Raw genomic sequence first — 21,261 nt, 5'->3', positions numbered from 1 at the left:
GACTTAAGTATTTTAAGTCCAAGACTGCTGTGTATTGGAGTATTCCATTCTCTTTTCTTTGAGGTGAGGTGATCTCAAAGTTAAACATAGCAGAATTGTGCATCCTGCCACTCCGGGAGTGCAGGAGTGGTGTTGACCCCCTACAAAAACAACATTACAGGAGAAGAGTGATGTTCAACATTTGCTGCTGTCCTGTAGTTTTGCACTGTTTTTGTTTTTTTGTTTTTCTAATTCTGGGACACAGAATTATGAGTCTTGGAATTACAATAGGGAGCTGCTTCACTTGTCCAATCAGCACATATATATATATATATATATATATATACACACACACACACACACACACACACACACACACACACAGTAGTGTCATAAACCTCCACACCAATTAATTACTAGGTCTCCTTTATTTATTTATTTTGTTTTATGCTGTAAATCCCTGAGGATTACAGTTTATCACTGCCAGTCAGAATTTCATAGCTGTGTTATTCAGTGACAGTGGTGCAGCAGGTAGCACACTTGCCTTTGGTGTAAATAGCTTTGGGTTCTTTTCCTCCACCGGGTAGATCAATTACTGATACCACTGTACAGTACAGAGAAAGAGTGTTGCACTCCTGAGTGTGCCCTCTTTTCAATAAAATGTCTACTAAAGATGAACCTGTTTGTTTGCCAGACATCCCCTACTGCATATCAATAGCGCTTGTTTTTTTTTTTTTTCTAGTAACATAGGCAGTTTTACTGTAAAAGGGCAGCAGGCACTAAAATTATAGATGAAGCACTAAAATGCAAAGTTAGTTACAGTTATCTTTAATGTGGAATTATTCAGATGCCTTTTACTTTGGCAGAGATTGAGCATATTCACTGTTATTTGGTGGATTATAATGATAGCAGTGTGAGTGGCCTTTTGTGGCTGAAATGTTCTGAAATGGGTAGCCTTGCCATTATTGGTTCATATGCTTTGTTTCACTGCTTACAGGAAATATTTACAAAACTACAAATTTAGAATGCACTCCAACAAGTGGTAATAAATTAAACAAAGAATATTAATACAATCAGGAAGGTAAGTCAAAAAATACATATATTTATGTATGGTGCTAAAATGTGTGCAGGGGGACCATGGTTTGAAAACAGCCCAACGGTACATTTAATCTGCCACTGGCTAGATGCATTTTCTATGAATGTGGGTTTCAGTGCAATTTCAATGAATGTGAGCTTCAAGGGCAGAGAAGTTTACTGTTGCTTATGCTAAGTCTGTTTTCATTATGAGACTGTATTGTTTTCTTTAGCAAACAGAAAACAGTGTTTGCAGTATAAAATTTTAAATAAAAGCTATAAATTAAATCCAAGTATCTGTAATCATTGTAGAAGTAAAGAAGAAAACAGTATGCATACTGACAGGTTTGAACGGTGTTTTATGGTAACTGAGGAGAGAGAGGCAACTAATGGGACACTGGAATGGCTGCTGCGTGGGGATGCTGGGGGGCAGGGACATGGGGAGCTGGTCCGTTACCCTGCCTAGGACCCCATTTGACTATGATCCGGCTCTGACAGTAATGCAGAATCTTGAGGTGCTATCTTTGTTTAGCCTTCTATGAATGATCCAGTACTCTTTAATCTTCTTTACCTAAATAGAACTAGTGGAAAACCAAATACCTGTTCTAGGGAACTAAACTTATTACTACCACATCAATAACACCAGATGGCATGACAGATACCTAACTCAAAGTATCCCCCATTTCTGGAATAGGCTGCTGTTAGCTACAAAGTGCACTTCACTAGCAATCTTTAAAACCAGTTTGAATGACTGCATGGATGAACACTAATTTTCACTTGGGATATGTGGAGAAAGTCTGCTTAATGGAGGATATTATTCATCTCCCACAGTATTGGCTAATGTGTCTCAGCTTCTTGATAGAGCCCTTTGGCTGTAAGCTTACTAAGAATCTATGAAACTATGAACCTGTGAAATATGATTTATATAAAAGAAACATTCCCAATAAAATTTGTCAGCCTCCTTTTAGAAAGAATATGAAAGCTATGGAAATTTCTTCTGAAAGAATAAAGACTGCTTTTTTGTTTTGCCAGGGTCTTTCTGTTCATGTTCTGAAGGTGTTTGTAATGTGACTTCTACTTTCTTGTTGCCACCAATTTGATAGCAGCCCTAAGGTTAGCATGCAAATAATTCTACAAAATGTAAGTCAGATTTTCCACTTTTGCTATACTAATGAGGTCATAATAAAAATGAAACATGACAATAAATTGTGAATTCCAGTTTGTTGCATGGGGTGTATTAAACACCTGTGTATCACTGTGCATTCTTGTGCCAATGTGCCAAAACATTATTTTTAAGGACAAAATTGTATAACCTCCTTAATACCTTGATACAGGGAGGTTTGCAAATGTGTTTGGATAGGCTTTTTGTCTGGTATGGTTGCACAGCATCTGCTATAAGACTTCTGCATTCCTGTGCCCACCATATTTAATACCCACCCCTTTGGTTGGCAAATCTTGCTTCTTGTTCAGCTAAATGTTTTAAAGCATAATTCAGATTTTCTACGTGTGATATACTGAGAAGGTAATTAACAAGAGATATTCTTAGCTAATGAAGTCTGGCTCGCTTGCCTGAATGGATTATTGAAGATCTGTATGTCACTAATAATCCTGTTGCAACTTTATCTGTACAGAAATGTTAACAGCTTGAGCTAGTATATCAAAACAGTTTTTTCTCCAAGGAAAATTTCATATCTTTCACACTGCATTGGTAAAGAAAGTTCTGTGTATATCTTTAGACATATGTTTTCAATGGCTAAGTCCTATAAGCATCTGTTATGAAAATTTTGCTTTCTTGCTACCACCTTATGTTGTACCCAGACTGGGGATTAATTCAAGAGAGGTTTTTAGTTAAGTTGACTATTTCAGAACATAATTCAAATTTTACACTTATGTTATGATGTTGAGGACATGATAAGGATGTGCCCACAGATAGTGAAGTCTGGCTTGTTGGCCACAGTGCATTATTAAAGACCTATCTGCCACTATACATTCTTTTGCCTGTGGGCATATGTCTCATGGTGTCATGATAAAGGGAGGCTTGTATACAAATATATACCTGTGTGTGTGTGTGTGTGTGTGTGTGTGTGTGTGTGTGTGTGTGTGCGTGTGTGCGTGTGTGTGTGTGTGTGTGTGTGTGTGTGTGTGTGTGTGTGTGTGTGTGTACACACACACACACGTATATATATATATATATATATATATATATATATATATATATATATATATATATATATATATATAGATTGTGTGTGTGTGTATATATATATATATATATATATATATATATATATATATATATATATTCATATTTATATTTATTTATTTAACATTTGTTTACCAGGAAATTCCAACTTGGAACAAAGCCAATTTTCAGCAGAGGTCCGGAGAGAAATGCTCCAGATATATATATATATATATATATATATATATATATATATATATATATATATATAATTCAGCATGCACAAACAGTGCACAAATCGCCACCAGAGTGCAACAGAAAAAACAGAGATAAGGAAACAGTCAAGATATACCCAGCACCTCTGACAAATTTGAAAATATTGCAAATGCAGTAAAATGAAGTATTTATTTACAGTAATAAATAGGCAGCGGCCAAGCTTAAAGCAAAACAAATAAGCAGGTTTCGCCCAATGGCATCATCAGAATAAACCAGGAAATGATTACAAAGTTGCATTTGAAGCCTATATTTAAAGGAACAGTGCATTTGTACAATAAAATCAGATCGGATACAAAGGAGTACATTCACCACAATCATAAAAAAAAAATGTATATTATTTTTAAGCTGAAATAAAAAAAATCACCTAAAATCATTTAAGATTAGTTTAATCACAGGATGACTTAATTTAACATAACCTATAATATACCTAATAAATTATATGGTCAAATAATTATAATCTAATATACCAACAATGTTTATTAAGCCCCTGGTTATATAATGCTCCCAAATTAATAATCCACCTCCTTTCTTTTTGTGATGACAAAATTTTATGTTTAGATATAGTAGACAAACTCTCACTCATTACCAAATCAATGCCTACAAAAATAAATTGGGCTGTAGAATGTTCCAGCTGGTGTTTAGAGTGCTCCTAGAATGTCTACAGTTGATGTCAATTAAATGTACCGCTGTTCTCTGTTTAAAAGGTCTAGCCATCTGACCCATGTAGAATGGTCCACGATGGCAAACTACCATATAAATTACCCACTCAGTGGTACATGTAATCAAATATCTGATGTCATAAACTTTATAAGTATTTACTGACATAAACGATTTTGTTTTCAAAACAATTTTACAGTACATACAATTACCACAAAAGGTACTACCAAATATTCTAAACTTGTTACTTCTGTTTGCAACTGTCACGTCCCTTTTAAAAACAGAAAAATATGCCCCTAAAGTTTTTCCCCTTTGATAACCAAAATGACAATGGGTATCCACACTCTGATCAAAAAATGGATCTGTTTTTCAAAGGTGCCAATGACTACTGATCACTTCTTTAACCTTGAAGGTATTTGTACCAGAAGTGGTTATTAATCTCGGTATAGATATATCCTGATAATCTACAACCAATTTATCATTACTTTCCTACAAAGCCACCCTAGATTGATTAACAACTGAATCAAAAGCCTGTCTAACCAAGCCTTTGTCATATCTTCTTTTAACAAATCATGTTTCTATTTTTGAGGCCTCTAATCTGAACAATTCATCAGAACTACATAGACATCTCAGGCCTTAACAATTGTGCTGTAGGAATATTTTTAGTGACACGACTAGGATGGCAACTCGAGGGATGCAATAAAGAATTCTTAGTAAAAGGCTTACGATGTAAACTTATGGCTATACTTCCATCAATAAGCCCCTTAGTAATATTTACATCTAAAAAGTCTATGGTAAATAAATCCATTTTTCCAACAAAAAACAGTCCAAACTGATTAGCATTAAGATATTAAACAAGCTGTCTCCATGAATCCAAAGTGCCACACCAAATACACCAACAGTCATCAAGGAAACGACGACACATATTAAAATATTTTTTATAGGGATTTTCCTCATTATAAATCAAAATATTCTCAAAATGTCCCATAAATAGATCTGCATAGATGGGAGCAAAATTGGCACCCATCACTGTACCTTTTATTTGCAAGAACTAATCTGCTTTATATCGAAACACATTATGCTCCAATAGTATACCAAGTAACTTTAACAAAAATTCTACCTGACTCTCTGTATACATTTGTGATAGGGGATACTAGTATACAAAGATTGTACATCAAGTGCACACAGGTTAAGAATTTTGTGCAACCTAGATATTGTTCATTAATAAAAGGAACTCTTTAGTATCCTTAATGCATGCTCTCACAAATTATAAAAGTTGTTTCATTTTAGTTTCAAGATAAGATAACAATGGTTCTATCAAGCAGCCCCTCCCAGAGAGAGTAGGTCTATCTGGCGGGTTACTCACTGACTTGTGAATTTTAGGTAGAATGTACAACCACTGTGGCTTGGAATCATCCACCAAAAGTTGTAGTAATAATGTTTCTGAAATAACCCCTTCATTTTAAGCCTCAACCAGAAATCTATCAATATAAGTCTTAAATTCTGAACTAGGGTGATGAGGCAACTTGCAATATGACACAAGATCATTCAAATGTCTAGTCAGCTCTCTATCATAATTAACTGAGTCCCAAATAATGACACCACCACCTTTATCAGCATTAACAATAACAACATTTTAATTATTCTTCAAACTATTTATTGCCATCTTTTGTCCCCTAGGTAAATTATGACTGAAATTTTTAAAAATATAATTTTGACTTATGTGCAAATCTCAAATTACCTGTTGCTCAAAAATTTGACAGTAGGATGATATTGTGGCTGAAAGGTGGATTGTTTAATCCTAAATGAAGTGTCACGAACATTGCTCACTTCTTGCCTTTGACTATAAAAATACTTTTAAGTTCATATTTTGACAAAAGTGTTTTACATCCATAACAATGGAATACTGCGAGGCATAAAAACAATGGAATAAACCCCAAGCCTTTATTTAATAAATCCATTTCATCTTTATAAAAATTAACTTGAGTCAAATTAACCAGCAACTGGTTCTCATTTAGTCTCATTATCCAGCAATACATCAGTCACGTTGTTCTCTGATTTAGCATTCACTTCTTCATTAATCTCTTGAATGCTTCCTCCAGTGTTTCTTTTTCTGTGTTTTCTTCTGCCTCTTCTAAAGGGTCATGCCCTAATTTTGAGCAATATCGTGGGATCAAAGGAACTGGTGGAAAAGTACACAGAAACAAACCTACTCAATTCAGGGAGAAATACATCTAGTTTCCATGATTCTGGAGTTCCTGTCCTGCCACAGAACTTTCTCAGTTGCTTGTTCAGACAGGAAGTAAAGAGGTCTTTTTCTGGACCACCTCACAACCTGGCCATATCTGGAAAGACATCCCTATTTAATATCCAATCCTGGGGGATGGTCTGTTTTGATCTTTTCAGCCTGTCCATTAGCACATTTTTTGAGAGATGATATAGGAGTTAGTCAGAGACAAACCTGCTTCCACTGCAACCTACTAGGTTTGCATGGCCGGCCTGCAAAGGGAATATTAATTTGTTTTCCTTGTTTGTAAATGTACTACATTAAAGTTGCACTGTGTGTCTTCCCTTTAGAACTCCCTGTTGTAGTGTAAGGGTGAAAACTTTCATGGCATGTATGACTGCCAGCATTCCTCTTATGCCTTTTTCTCATATTTTCCTCCCAAACACCATGGATTTGAAATGCTCCCACTTGAGTCCTCCAGGCCAAGTGTGAAGAATCTGTGGTCGGGGTCCTTGTAGGTAGAACTGCCACAATGGGCATATCCTAATTCTGAGCACATTGCTGAATATAGCATGAGATCTCCCTCCTCATGCAAGGAAGAAGAAGGTTTTTGGTTTCTATGGGATGGGCATGAAGATTTAATTTGCTTCTTAGGTACCACTGGAGCTTTCAATTATGCAAATGGGCTACGGGAACCATTATGATGCAAGATGTCATGAAGCCTAGCAATCTAAGAAACTCCCTGACAGTGACTTCTGTCCCCTGCGGGATGTTTTGTCATTTCTGAGTTTGGTGAGCCACTTTGTCCTAGGGGAGGATGAATCTGTGCAGGGTCGCATCCAGGCTTGACCCCAGGAAAACCAAGTTTCTTTGAAGGATCCAAGGAGGGTTCTATTGTTGATTAGAGCCTCAGATTGTTGAGGCAACTCAGAGTGAAGTTCACAGTCCAAACGATGCCCTGTTGGGACTATGCTAGAATCAGGCAGTCATCCAGGTAGGGCTAAATTTGAACACCCTTGTTCTACAATAGGTAATCACTCGAGCCAAATATTTTGTGAACACTATGGGAGTAATAAACAAATGAAATGGTAAGGAAATTAATTGGAAATATTCTCTTCCTGCATCAAATTTTAGTAATTTTCTGTGTTTTCTGGCAATAGGGATATGAAGGTAAACTTCATGCCAGTGACAAGGTTGGGAAAAATTATTGGCAGGCAAGTTACAAATGGAAGCATTTTGAATTTTGGGACACTGAGGAATTTTTTTAAGTAAAACTTTAAGATGGGTCTCCATCGACACTCTTTTCTTGTGAGTAGGAAGAGTCTTGAGTCCCACAGGGATATCTTCTCTATAACCCTGTATGAATATTTTCACGAATGATAACAGAAATAAGTGCCACTTGGTCCTTGGGATGGAAGGAATGCCTCTTGCTTTTCAAACATCCTGAAATTGAAGTTTGTAACTTTTTAAATTAAATTGAACATCCATTTGTCTTGGAAGATTTGTCCCTATTTTTTGTAAAGGACCTGCAGGCCCCAGATACATCAGATATATATATCCATGTTTAGCCTTCTGGCCTTTAAAAGGGACATAAAGTACAGAATCATCTAGGAATAAGATTCAGAAGCCCAGGAAGAGAAATGGGGAAAGACATCAAATAGCTTAGGTTGAGGAAAGCTAGAAGGCACAGGTTTGTGTTTTGGTGTTTTTACCAGCCACCCCGGTGGCCTCAGATCATGGGAGGGGAACTGAAACCTTGATACTGTCATTGTGAACCTCTTTACATACAAGGATAATGGAGATCCTGTCTTTTCCTGATAATATCACAATGTAGATCACTGAAGCTGAAGGGACCTTCAGTCTCAGGAAGCCTTTCAGATATACTGGTTTGCGAGGAAGTACTAAATTTGCAATAAAAGCACAAATTTGAAGGTCAAGGGATTCATGTATTTGCAGATCTCTCTAAAAACAACTGAATAGAGAAAAGAATTTGTAGTAACCTGAAGATAACCAAAGAACATATTCCATTCCTTTCTTTTCCCTGAGAAGTTTAAGTGCATCAACAGCCCATTATTATATATTTTCATATTTCCACTGTACATAAAACAAAACAATATTAGAAGAGAATAACAACAAAGACTACCCCATCTCATTACGTTTATCACCAAGAATAAATGTTAACAGTCTGTCTTACAAAATGACTGTATTGTGCTGATGTCTCTGTGCTTCTGAGTCTAATATTTCATTTCCAGACAGAGTTCAGTTCATGGTAATTATAAGTCCTGTCTAGCAAAGGGGAAAAAAAGAGTAGCCCTATGACTCTTTACTGCAAAAATCGTGTAAGGCCACATGGCCTACTACACTAGGCCAATGCAATTCATTAAGTCCTTTAGTCAATGGGGGAACGTGCTCAAATAAATGCTCTTTCTACCAATATATATCAGTGATATCCAATTCCTTCTCCTTCCCTTAGTCTGCATCATCTAATCTTTGTAAGCAGGGGTGCCATTTATTAACTATACCTGCTGTTTACCTTCTTCCACTATTAATTCCTCAACAGATGCCAAATTTGTGAATACATCATACAGTTCCTCAGTCCCTGGGGTCATGAATCTTCCATTTTCTAGTCATGTTTTACCAGTAGCAGAATGGTTGACTAACTGAGCCCTTTCATGAATTAGCCAACTGTTCTTCTCCAGCATTCCTAATGAAATATAAAGGCTGTGAGCTTAACCTTTCTAGGCCCCTACAGGTGATGCTTAAATATATTCAGTTTATTACAGCATTAAAAGACATGCCATCATGTGTTTGGAAACCATCAACATACCTCTCACAAACATGTTCTGAAGCCTACTTGGAGTGTAAGCATATTTATGGGTGTATATTCATGAAAATACAAACAACGTCCATGACTGAGATGTATGTCTTGAATCTGAATATATCCTGCACCAATACCTTTTTGGCAGCTTCTTCTCCTACATTCATCACCTTATAAAATCAAGCAATTTTGGACCTTCGATTGCTGTAGAACCTTGAAGAGTGTTGTTTGCTACTAGCCAGTGTGCTTGTTTTGACTTTTTTTCACCTTTGTCAATGTTGCTATACATTATCCATGTTTGTGTGGCATAGCACTTACTACCTCTCATAATGTACAAGCTCACAGGATGGTTAACATGTGTCACTTCCTACTTACAAAACATTAATTTGATGAACTAATATGAATTAGTATTATTTACCATGGATAGTCATTGAAACAATTCTTAACAATGAAGTTTTGACAGACCCATTTGATGTAGAATTGTGATGAACATGGACTTTTTAAGACTCAGATGAGGAATGTTCATCATAATGAGGTATACTTGAGGGGTATGGCTTCTACATGCTGAGCTGTTAGCTTGCAATTTGTGACTTTATGCACAGGGTTTGACCTGTTTCTAAATTCAACCAAATATCTAAAACACCACTCCTGCAAGATCTGGGAAAAGTGTTTTTTTTTTCTTGAGTTTTTACTGAGTTTACTCTGATAACTATATACTTTTTGTGCTTGTAGTAATTTGCCAAAGAATTACTTCTGGTTTACTCCAGTGAGGCTAGCGAAGAAAGTAATTTCCAGGCCTCAGACTGTTGCAGGACCTTGAAGAGTGCCATTTGTTATTACTCAGTATACTCATTTATTTTTTTTTACAGCTGTGTCATTGTTGCTATAAATTGTATGCACTTGCTTTGTTCACCAGAGTTGCAACGTGCACTGTATGGACAAAGGCATCTTGGTCCCTACCTGTCTTAATATCCTCCACCTTTCATTAATCCTTTTAATTGTGTGACTAGTGATACTTAGAAGGAAAAACAGTTACCTGCCGTTGTGTGATGAGCCACACTGTATACCATGTATCCTCCAAGTAGCCTGTAGCTACGCACAACTGCTTCATGTTACCCTAAATAGCTTGTAGCTGCTCCATGCTGGCCAAAGCAGACCAGAGTTCCTCTATGCAGCTTACACTAAACAATAGTTTGGTGGCTCTGCACTAACCATTGCCACTGTTGAAACTTACCTAAATTATGTCATTTATTTTATCTAGTTAGGCATTGTACCCCTAACAAACAAATCTAGTTTACCTCATTTAGTTCACAATAATAACAGGCAGTGTACCTCTACCAGATAAACCTCATTTTAGTTCATATAATAACTTGGTGTAAACTCTCCATAGGAAAAAATGTACAGCTGCATCCCTGTACTGTATAGTCCATTAATTATCTCATGAACTGCATAACCATAATTAATTTGCAAACTCTCTGGACCAAGATGGAAGGTCAGCCTGCTTGTTCTTCTTCTTCTGTTGCTAGACTCATTGCAATTGGCATCTTTAAGATGTGTAGTAACTGCCTTATTCTCACATAAAATAAAGTCTTACTCATTACAAGAAATTCTGTTTGTGAGAGATGCAAACATGTAACAGATATGGAGGTCTCACCCACAAAAAAGCTGTAAGCAACACTCAGAAAACGACCACACTTTACATCAAACCACACTAAAATGTCTTATGCATAGGCTGTAAAAAACATTGTCAAAGCTTCCCATGAAGACTAAATGTCAGTGAAAAATCCAACAGCATATCACCTTCTGGCACATTTTCAACAAAGTGTCACCAAGTGTTAATTTATCTCAATTCAAGTACACTAGACCATCCTCCAAACAAAAATGTTAGCATGATCAGTGACTATAGTTAGGCATACTGATTCTCTACTCAATAGACTGGACAAAGACAGGGTGATTGTGAGTTGTATTTCAAGTGCTAGTATCTCTGATATCTCACGCACCCTTAAGACCCTTTCACCTAACAAACATGGCTACAACATGGCGGTAGTCCATATGGGGATGAATGACTTGGGACACAAAACTCTGAGAGCGATGTAGAGGGACACATCAGAACTCTCCATGCATGTCACCAATAGAGGCAAGACTGACCCTGAGTGGAATCATTCCTTCTCCAAGAATGACACCCAGGTATGAAGATAAATGGGTTCAAAAGTTGGCTAAATAGTTGGTGGCATTCAAGGGGTATCCAGTATGTGTTAGCATCACACAGGATGAGCGACAGTTCTGCCTGCTTTGCAAAAGATGGCTTGTGTCTCTCATTCTAGGACTTCCACATATGGGCTAAAGCCTTTGCTGACCCAGTAGTGTACTTTTAGGCAGAGTCCAGCTAATGGAAATTCTAACTTAATTAATATATCAGATCCCAAACTGGATCACATTAAGGTGCTTCTGCTCAATACCAGACATCTCAACAACAAAACACCCTGTAATTGAGGCTCACCTGCATTTTAATGCATTCATATTTATGTAATTACTAAAACTTGCTTTAAATGTTCAGAAAGCAGTCCATCCATACCAGGAGTTTGCATCTACCTTGCCTCCAAGGTAACTTTGGAGGTGTCTCCATGTTTGTTAGGGGCCACCTACAGACGGATTCCCCAGAGACCCACAAAACAGAAACCATTTGGCTCCATGTCACACTAAACAGGACCAGCTATCAGTTTATAGCCTGTCATAGGACACTCTCAATGTCCCTAGAAAATCACATATGGTTCCCAAATGTACTTGATGAACTGTATATAAATAAGAACTCCATTACTTTGGGAGACTTTAACTACTCTTCATTTAACTGAAGCACCTATACCTCCAATGTAGGATATGCTCAAAAGTTCTTAGTTTTAATAAAAAAAGTTTCCCTTGACCACAATATTAATGAACCCACTAAAGGAGATACTATTCTTGACCTAGTCCTTATGTATACAGCGTCTTCATGATGAATGCAGTCTATTTATGTACTAAACACCTGCCTTCTCCTTACCTGGTTAAGTTGGAAACTAGTTACCTTTACCTTCAGCTCTAAATCTGCTGAAACCAATATCCCAAAATGTAAGGATTTAAAACATACTAATCTCTTCAAATTCTATGACAAAGTTCAAAATTAAATTATAGCAGCATCATTTCAGATGTTGCCACAGTAGGTAACTTCATAAAAGAGTTCTATGTCCACTTAGGTAAATGATTAGAACTGGAAGTCACAACAGGATCTAAACTTAAATATTAATTTAAAAACAAATCGTCCTTGTGGTAGATTGACATAAACAACCTCTACAATACAAGAAAAACATTCTTAATTTATACAACAGAATAGATCAAAAGATCATCATATCAAGGATAGTATCAGGAAATTGACTAAAAACTTGAAAAATACTAGTAAGTCTACTAAAGCAGCCCATGAACTTAGGCTAGCATCTGAAGCTAAGGACAATTACAAATCATTCTTTAGCTATGTTAGGAAATTCAGAAATGACACTCAACATTGCAATGAATTTATTCATAATCACACCACCTACTCTGACCCAATAGCCATTATTACCAACATACAAGGAAACAAGTCCAGTGTCAATTTTACCCCTGTGGTTGCCACGGTGGTACGGTGGTAGCGTTGTTAACTCACAGCAAGAGGTTCCCCTGTTCGATTCACGGCTGGGCTTGGGAGTGCCTTCTGTGTGGAGTCTGCATGTTCTCCCCGCGATTGTTAGCATTCGAAAGACATGCGTGCATAAATGGGCGTGCCTTCGTTGAAGGTTGGGCGTCGAGCTGGCACCTTGGCATTTCATAAAAATCAACTGCCACTCATTAGCGGACCGGAGTTCTGCTGTGGCGACCCCTAACCGGGAAAAGCCGAAAGACTAATAACAACAAACATGGCTATCCAAAGCTCACTTATTCCAGAATCTCTAAGAACCCCATCATCACTAAAGAACTTCTACAGAAAGTGTTCTCCAAGACTAAAAATACTTCTTCCATGGGATTTGATAATATACCTGACTGTTTTTTGAACACCTTTATTGAATTATTACTTAAGACACAGGAAGACATAAATTTATATAGACGAAAACAAACCATATTAACATATTCCAAGTTGCAAACATTATACATCACATGTATTCTTTTATATAATTATTAATCCAACATTACTCCTAAAGATCCAGCTTCCTGTTCTTTTATCTCTGTTACAATATTCACTACTTCAAGAATGATTGGTTTAGACTTCGATTTCCATTTTCTAGTAATTGGTATTTCTGAATTCTTGACCAAATATGTATTATTGTAAACACATTTTCTTACATTTCCCTTTTACTGTTACAAACCTACCTTCTCTACCCATAAGCTTGCCCCCAATGTAATATATTTCAAGCTCCCACTCCCTAAAAATTGTAACACTTTTCTTTCTTGGGCTTTGCAAGGAAGCTGAATTCAGTGGGTGACAGCCAAATTTCTTCAGTTTTCTGTGTTCCACTGAGCTCATCCTGAAGCATTACAAGGTGTTTCTGTTTCCAGATAAAGCTCATCATCTTATCTTTCTTTGATGGGTTTCAAAACCCTTTTATATTCCAATAAATTACCCACAATCTTGTTTTCTTTTTATTAAACCTGACCCCAACCTTAACAGAAGGAGCTCAAATTTCTAATCTATCATTCCTTATAATTACAGTCCTGCTATGAAGGAATTTGGTGAAATTCCACAGGAATTTCAAGAGTACATATAGTCATATACTTGTTCTTTCTACTTCATTCCTCCAGAATATAAGCAACATATTTTTCATCCCCTAGTCTCCCAGCAAATCCCACAACATGCCCCCAAACCATTGTGTCTCCCAAAAAACACACCTCATACATCCAGGCTTACTTAAACAAAATTAAAGCTAATTTTTCTCATTTTCACCTTTAGGATAGTATTTGTTTATTTACTTACTTTGTTGACTGGGGTGGTGGGCTGGTCCATAGACCATGTCAACAATGACCCAGACCAGTTTGGCAGTTGAAGATTTCAACACAGGATTACTTTTGTTAGAAATAAAATAATAATAACAAGATTATAGAAATATACAAAAAAAAAAAACGTAATAGATATCAATGGATACAGAAGCAAAGTGAAGAATAATAATTATACTCACAGAATGGCAATAGTAGCATGGTACCAAGATAATGAAAATTAAATTTATATAATTTACAAGTACATGAGAAGTCAAGCTTGACAGAGTATAGGATTTGGCATTTGTGATAGCTGTTTGACTCTGCTTGATGTCAGGTTTTTAGCGAATGTCTAAACTACAGCACATATATTCATTGCTAAGACATTTAATTAGCTGCTCTTTAAATGTGGTTAATTTTTGGATTTTTCAGGTTATGAGTTCCAAGACTTTTTACTGATTGATTTGGAGAAGTGAGGCCTTGATAGTTATGCTGCATTTTCTCAATATTAGCGAAGGGAATAACTGGTGTGTCTGTGATGTAGACTGTATGCTAATGGTAGACAGTATGGACAGTTTAGTAATTTGTACATGAAGCAGTTAAGCAGCAGTGTGGTTCTGGCAATTACTGGCAGCCATTTTGTTTTTGTACTGAGTTGCAGGGATGCTTTCTTGGACCCTCTACGGATTTGAATCTGTGTATCCTGTTTAATCTGATTTGGAGGTTATATGTGTTTTTGGCTGAATACAGAGCAAATTAGGGTAAAAAGTATTCTAATTTTGGAAAAATTATTTGTAATTGTAGGGATTTATTTATTGCATTTGTTAACCGGGAAAGTCCACTGGGCCTAGAAAGAGCCCATTTTCATTGCAGGCCTGGGGAGAAAAAGCTCCACATTAAGGGTCTATATTATATAATCAAACGCTTAAAAAAGCAAATGCTGATTGATCGACCTAATTTAAGCGAAAGCTTACAATCTCGAACTGTCAGATCAGCGAAAAAAATCGCTGATCCAAAACACATACACACAACACAAGCACACCAAACAAACAGAAATCCACACACATACACCTAAAATCTGATACCTAACCCTACACTAAACTATGCACACACCACTAACTACCCACTTACCTTAACCCAAACCCTATGGTCCGTCACTAATGCACACTCACCTCACCCGCTCCCTAACCCTAACTCACTTAAATCTGCCCTAACCCTCATGTCCACTCAGTCGCACACACACCTAACCTGAGCCCTAACCCTAACTCACCTAAATCACCCTAACACTCACATCCACACAATCTCACACTTACCTGAATCCGACCGGTAACTTTCCACCATAACACTGAAAATACCGAAGCAACAGAAAAGGACAACCAAATTCTTTCCCTAGGAAAAAAATTTGCGTTTCTGCTGCTTGATATTTTAGTTTTCGTGAAAAATAAGTTTATCAATCAGCGTCCACTTTTTTAAGCATTTGAGGATATAATATAGACCCCCACATTAATTACATACAGAAGTAAAAACGTTAATACAAAGAACAAAGTATAATGAGCAGTACTTTTACATTCATTAATTACATGTAAATGATGTTTAATTACATACAAAAGTAAAACTGTTACTACGCAGAACAAAGTATTTAGAGCAGTAATGAAAAAATCCAAAGCGTGACAGAGAAACACAAAAAAACAAAAAATAGACCCCCAGGCATGAATGACAACATCAATATCATCAGCGTTCTTAAAAACAAAATGGCACGCCTGTGAGGTTTTTGGGTTGTAGACAGTGTCATTACACATTGTATATATATTTGTAACTGTTTTTTAGATATTTATTATTGTAATTATTTTTTAATAATACAAGAATACATTTATATTTTCTTAAACCATCTAACAAATTGTCTTAGTTTAACATTCTTAAATATTTTCAAAGTTCTTTAATGTAATCTTATTTTTATTGTAGCGACATTCCTTTATTTAACCCTGTTTTTGGTTGTGCCACTGTTTTATTCAATTCAAGTTTTTAACATACTATATTCCAGCGACACCCTTGGCTTGGAGATGTTTTTTAATTGCATTCTCCTTTAATTGTATCATTCAGTTGTTATATTGAATTGAAATGCTTAACTAATTAAGCAATTTAGTGATTTAGAAATGACTATTTAATGTGGCCATTTGGCTTTTTTAAAATTAACTTGAGGAAGCTCAGCATTAAGCTGAGCAAAAGCGCTTGTTATATCATTTTGTCCATTTGATGTGAATAAAGATCTTAACTTGGATTATCTTCGCTCTATTTTCATTTTTTGGCTACCAGGTCACTGCACTTGGACTAGTTGGGTTTGCCACTCTGCCTGGATTTTTGTGTTTATTTAGAGCAGTACTTTCATATTTAAAAAAGTAATATCAATAAGAGTAATAATGTTTCAATGAGATATAGACACGCAAGTAAAAGTGGCCAGCATTTGAACTAACGTGAGTATAAATATTTGCTGAGTTGAGGATTTCCTGGATTCTAGGGAAGTACGCTTGAATATTTATATGCTAAACCTAGGTATCATGGCTGTTGTGATATTTCAAACATTTAAGATGAATGTTAGCCACTGATCAGCTGTTAATCTCAAGCATCCTTGTCTGTAAATGTAGGTATAGGTGAACCATGGAGATCAGTAATACTTACTGAGGGATTTAATTACAGTGATGGTCTGATGCATGCCAAAAATCACAGTCATAGACTTTGTTTTATATAGACTACAAGTTGCATTTCTGATAGCCAGGTGCATAGTAAAGTGGAGGTACTCTGCAGTTGATCCTGCAGTTTTGAAGTGAGATGTCAGAATGCATGACGATGATATTGTCTGCATAAAGGGTGCAGTTTAAGGTCGGTAAGTCCAAAGGTAAGTTAGAAAATGAAGATAGAAAAGAGCACAGGTCCACGGATTGAGAATTACTGTATTCCTGTGGAGACGGTATCATTTAATTTGGGAATGAGACCCATACTGAACAGCAAAGGTTCTGTTGGTTAAGTAAGCACAGAACCACTACTTATATCAAAGTCAGCTAATGATTTTATTACAAGGTCATCACTGACTGATTCAAAAGCTTGTTTTATGTTACTGAAAGGGGCACCTCAAATATGTAGTTAGCAACTGTGCAGTTGTTTGTGAGCAATATTTGGTTTGAAACGGGTGCTGTCTGTCTGAAAGTAGATGGTATGATGATATTTATTTATTAACATTTGTTGACCGGGAAAGTCCACTGGGTCAGAGACCCATTTTCAGTGGAAGCCCGGGGAGAAAAGCTCCACAAGCATTATAGAGAATGACAATGTTTAAAATACAATTAAAAGTACTGCAGATATAACAGGCAGAAAACATATTACAATTTATACTTTTTACGTTTTACATTAAACTGAACAAGAAAAATCCTTACAATATGTTGTAATAGGTTCATAGGTAGGTACTAGGTTATTGGCCCTAGGGGCTATATAAGCCTAGTCAAAAAGGTACCCTGGCTTTTGCCACCCAAGAAAATTATTTTCCTGTGCCCCTGTCGAGCAGAGCCACAGAGGGGACTTTCCTATTTCCCATCCAATCATCAAGATTTTTCTTGAAGAGTGCTAATAAGGAGCTTTGTTTGATATAGACAGGTAGTTTGTTCCCGAGTATGGGAAGTCTCTAGGACAGGAATCTATCCCTCCAGCATGTTCTGTTTATTGTAGTGACAAGGTTTAGGTCCCAAGAGCATGTAGCTTGGAGGGATTTCTTTAAGTGGAGCATGTCCAACAGCTCTGGGTTTGACATAGTTTTGTATGTTAGGCAGAGATCGCCTCTGAATAGGCGATACAGGATGGAGTAAAGCTGGAGTTTTTTGAGACGGTCTGCATAGGGCATCTGTTTGAGGCCAGTAATCCTCTTTGTGAGGTATTTATGTTTATGTGGCCTTTCCAGTTGTTGTAGATGTCTTGTAAGGTACATATCAAAAGGGGCGTTGTACTCTATAATGGGTATAATGAGTGACGTGTAGAGGGGAACAATGACCTCTTTTTTTCCTGGATGAGAAACCTTTTGTGATGAGGTGTGCCACGTAGAAGGATTTCCTGACTACTGTGGCGATGTGATTATCAAAAGATAGACTACTGTCCACCTGAGTCCCAAGGTCTCATATCACACTTTTGATGTTAAGTAGACTACCACCTATGTGATAGCTCATGGGTATAGAGTTTTTACCAAAGGGGATGACAATGCAGTTTTTGGCACTGAGCTTGAGGCCATGGCTTTGACACCAGGCATCTGTTTCTGTGAGGCCCTTTTGTAGGATGTCCACATCGTTAGGAGTTTCGATTATGGCTCCTAGTTTGCAGTCATCTGCAAACTTCATTAGCCAAAGACCTTCTGTGTTAGAGAGGACCCAGGACTGAACCCTGTGGTACTCCACTTGTCACTGGTCTGAAGTCGGATTTAGAGTCTGCTACTTTCACAGTGAGGGTTCTGTCAGTGAGCCAGTTGGCAACCCATCTTGTGACATAGGGATTTATACCTAGTTTAATGAGTTTATCTATAATTCCAGAGTGGGGGATGGTGTCAAAAGCCTTGGCGAGATCTAGATAGCCTGTGTGAACCACCTTACCTTGTCTACTGCTTTGGTGACTGCTTCAAAGAAGTCTATCAGGTTAAGGAGACATGATCTGCCTTTTACAAACCCGAACTGGGTGGGGGTCCAGAGGTTGGAGATTACCAATGTCTTTGTGTATAAGATCCATGATGATACATTCCATGGCCTTGCAGACCATGCTCGTTAGGCTAATGGGGCAGTAGTTCCCGGGGTCTGTGGTGGCTCCCCCCTTGAGAAGTGAGATAACTGTCGCTGTGCGCCATTCAGTGGGCACAAAGCCTGAGGTGAGGCTATGATTGAACATGGTGCTTAGGTGGGGTGCCAGTTCATTCTGCAGTTCATGTAGAACACACCCTGGGATGCTGTCAGGTCCCCTGGATGCTGTGTTCTTGGCTTTGGAGAGTGTGTTTTTTACCTGTGCATCCGTGATTACAGAAGCTTTGCATTCTTTTGGAATAGAGATGGGCCCTTTAGGGGGTGAGTGGGGGGTAAAGTTAGCACTGAACCAATCTGCCAGGATGTTGACAATATCAGTTGGTTCTGTATATTTAGTGCCATTGTGCTGTAACTCAGAGCAGATCTGAGTGTTGCCATTGAGATTCTTGACATAGCTATAGAATGCTTTGTGGTTGTTTTTAGAATCAGTGGCAATTTTGTTTTTGTAACTAGCTTTGGAGGATTTTATGAGGGATCTCAGCTTCTTACTGAGGTTGACCAGGGAGTTCCTCCAATCATGGGATTTTACTCTTTTTTGTAACAGTTTCTTTCTTCTATTGTGCAGTTTGTTTATGGCAGGGGACCACCAGATTGGCTTCCTTTTTTTGGAGGATAGCATCTTGGTTTGGTTAGGGATAGCATGATCCATGCACTCATGTAAGTGCTTATAAAGTGCATTTGTGTAGGATTCAGCAGTCGTACCTCTATTGTTCGTCTGGATGGGTGTTGTGAAGTTTGCCACTTCTGTCTTAAGAAGCATGAAGTTAGCTTTGGAGAAATATTTTACGGTGGTTTCCCTAATGGGGGGTGGGGGCATGATGTGGATGTCTACGGTGATTAGCTTGTGGTCGGATCTGACCAATGATGAACTGACCTCTGGTGTGGAATGCCGGTCACCCATGTTGGTAATGAACAGGTCTAGGATATTGCTGCCATGGTGGGAGTGTGGATAAGTTGATCCAAGGCATTACAATTCATGAATTCCAGAAAACGTTGAGCAAAAGGGTTGGTACATGAGTAGTTTTCCCAGTTAATGGTGGGGTAGTTGAAATCACCCATTATTAGGGGGTTGGGTTGTACCCAAATATTTTCCAGTGTATCAACAAATGAGGAGTGGGAATACTGGGGCATGGTGGGGGATATGTAGCAAGTTACAATTTGGATTGCGGTCTTGCCCAGAGTTAGTTGCACTTGGATAATCTCGGATGCATTATGCTGAGCAACTAGCCTGGAGGTGTGGATATCCTTAATGAATATGGACATGCCTCCAACTTTAGTGTTTCAGTCCAGGTTAGGTGGCCGAAAGGTGTGGTATGAATTATAGCCTGGTAATGCAGGGGTGCTCTCTGGAGCCTTGAACCAGGTCTCTGTCACTGCACAGATGTCGATGTTCTCCATTTTAAGGAGTGTCTCGACTGAATGCATTTTGAAGTTTAGACTTCTGGCATTGAGTAGCATTACCCTCAGATTTTGCTTGCTTGTACTTGTTAATGTTACATCAACAGAAAAAAGCATGGACTATGAAACTGTACTTTCTTGGGTAAGATTATATTCCATAATGTAATGTATTCCATTAATTAGTTTAGTGTAACCTTTCTATTACTTTGGCTAGAGGGCATAGAATACTAATTGGTCTGTAGTCTGATGATGAAAAGACATTTAGTAACTTTAGAAAAAGAAACTGCAATGGGTGGCCACGGTGGTGCAGTGGTTAGCATTGCCGCCTCACAGCAAGAGGTTCTCCGGTTCAATCCTCGGCTGGGGTGCCTTCTGTGCGGAGTCTGCATGTCCTCCTTGTGGTCACATGGGTTTCCTCCGAGTGCTCCAGTTTCCTCCCACATCCCAAAGACATGCTGTAGGTGGATTGGATACACTAAATTGGCCCTAGGTGTGAGTGTGTGTGTGCCTTCTGTGGAAGGTTGGGCGCCGGGCTGGCAACTCGACACTGTAAAACTCCACTGTCAATCATGAGTGGATGGTGATCCACTGTGGCGACCCCTAACCGGGAAAAGCCGAAAGAAGAAGAAGAAGAAAAAGGAACTGCAGTCACATTTCCAGGAGTAAGGAATTGTGCCCATTGAAAATGTTAGTTTGATAAGGTGTTGAAGCAGTTTGAAAATATTTGCAGACATCTGGATGAATTTTGTGTGCAGAGCTGTTTGATTTAGTTGCATTAATATCCTCTATGTGTTCTAATACCTGATTTGAGGAGATGACCCTCAAACAGAATGACTTTCCCTGCTGCTCA

General features: G+C 37.8%; 1 protein-coding gene across 2 annotated transcripts in view; it reads right to left on the bottom strand.

The window, feature by feature from the left end:
* Window positions 1–21,261, bottom strand: part of NR1I2 (nuclear receptor subfamily 1 group I member 2) — a 1,633,990-nt gene that overhangs the window by 193,429 nt on the left and 1,419,300 nt on the right. The gene's annotated exons all lie outside the window — the stretch shown is intronic.

The sequence above is a fragment of the Protopterus annectens genome, chromosome 5.part0 (assembly GCF_019279795.1).
Source record: "Protopterus annectens isolate FY-2018-M chromosome 5.part0, PAN1.0, whole genome shotgun sequence".
In the NCBI taxonomy this organism is placed as follows: Eukaryota; Metazoa; Chordata; order Ceratodontiformes; family Protopteridae; genus Protopterus; species Protopterus annectens.
The sequence above is the reverse complement of the archived record's forward strand: the minus strand, read 5'-3'. Positions and strand labels throughout refer to the sequence as shown.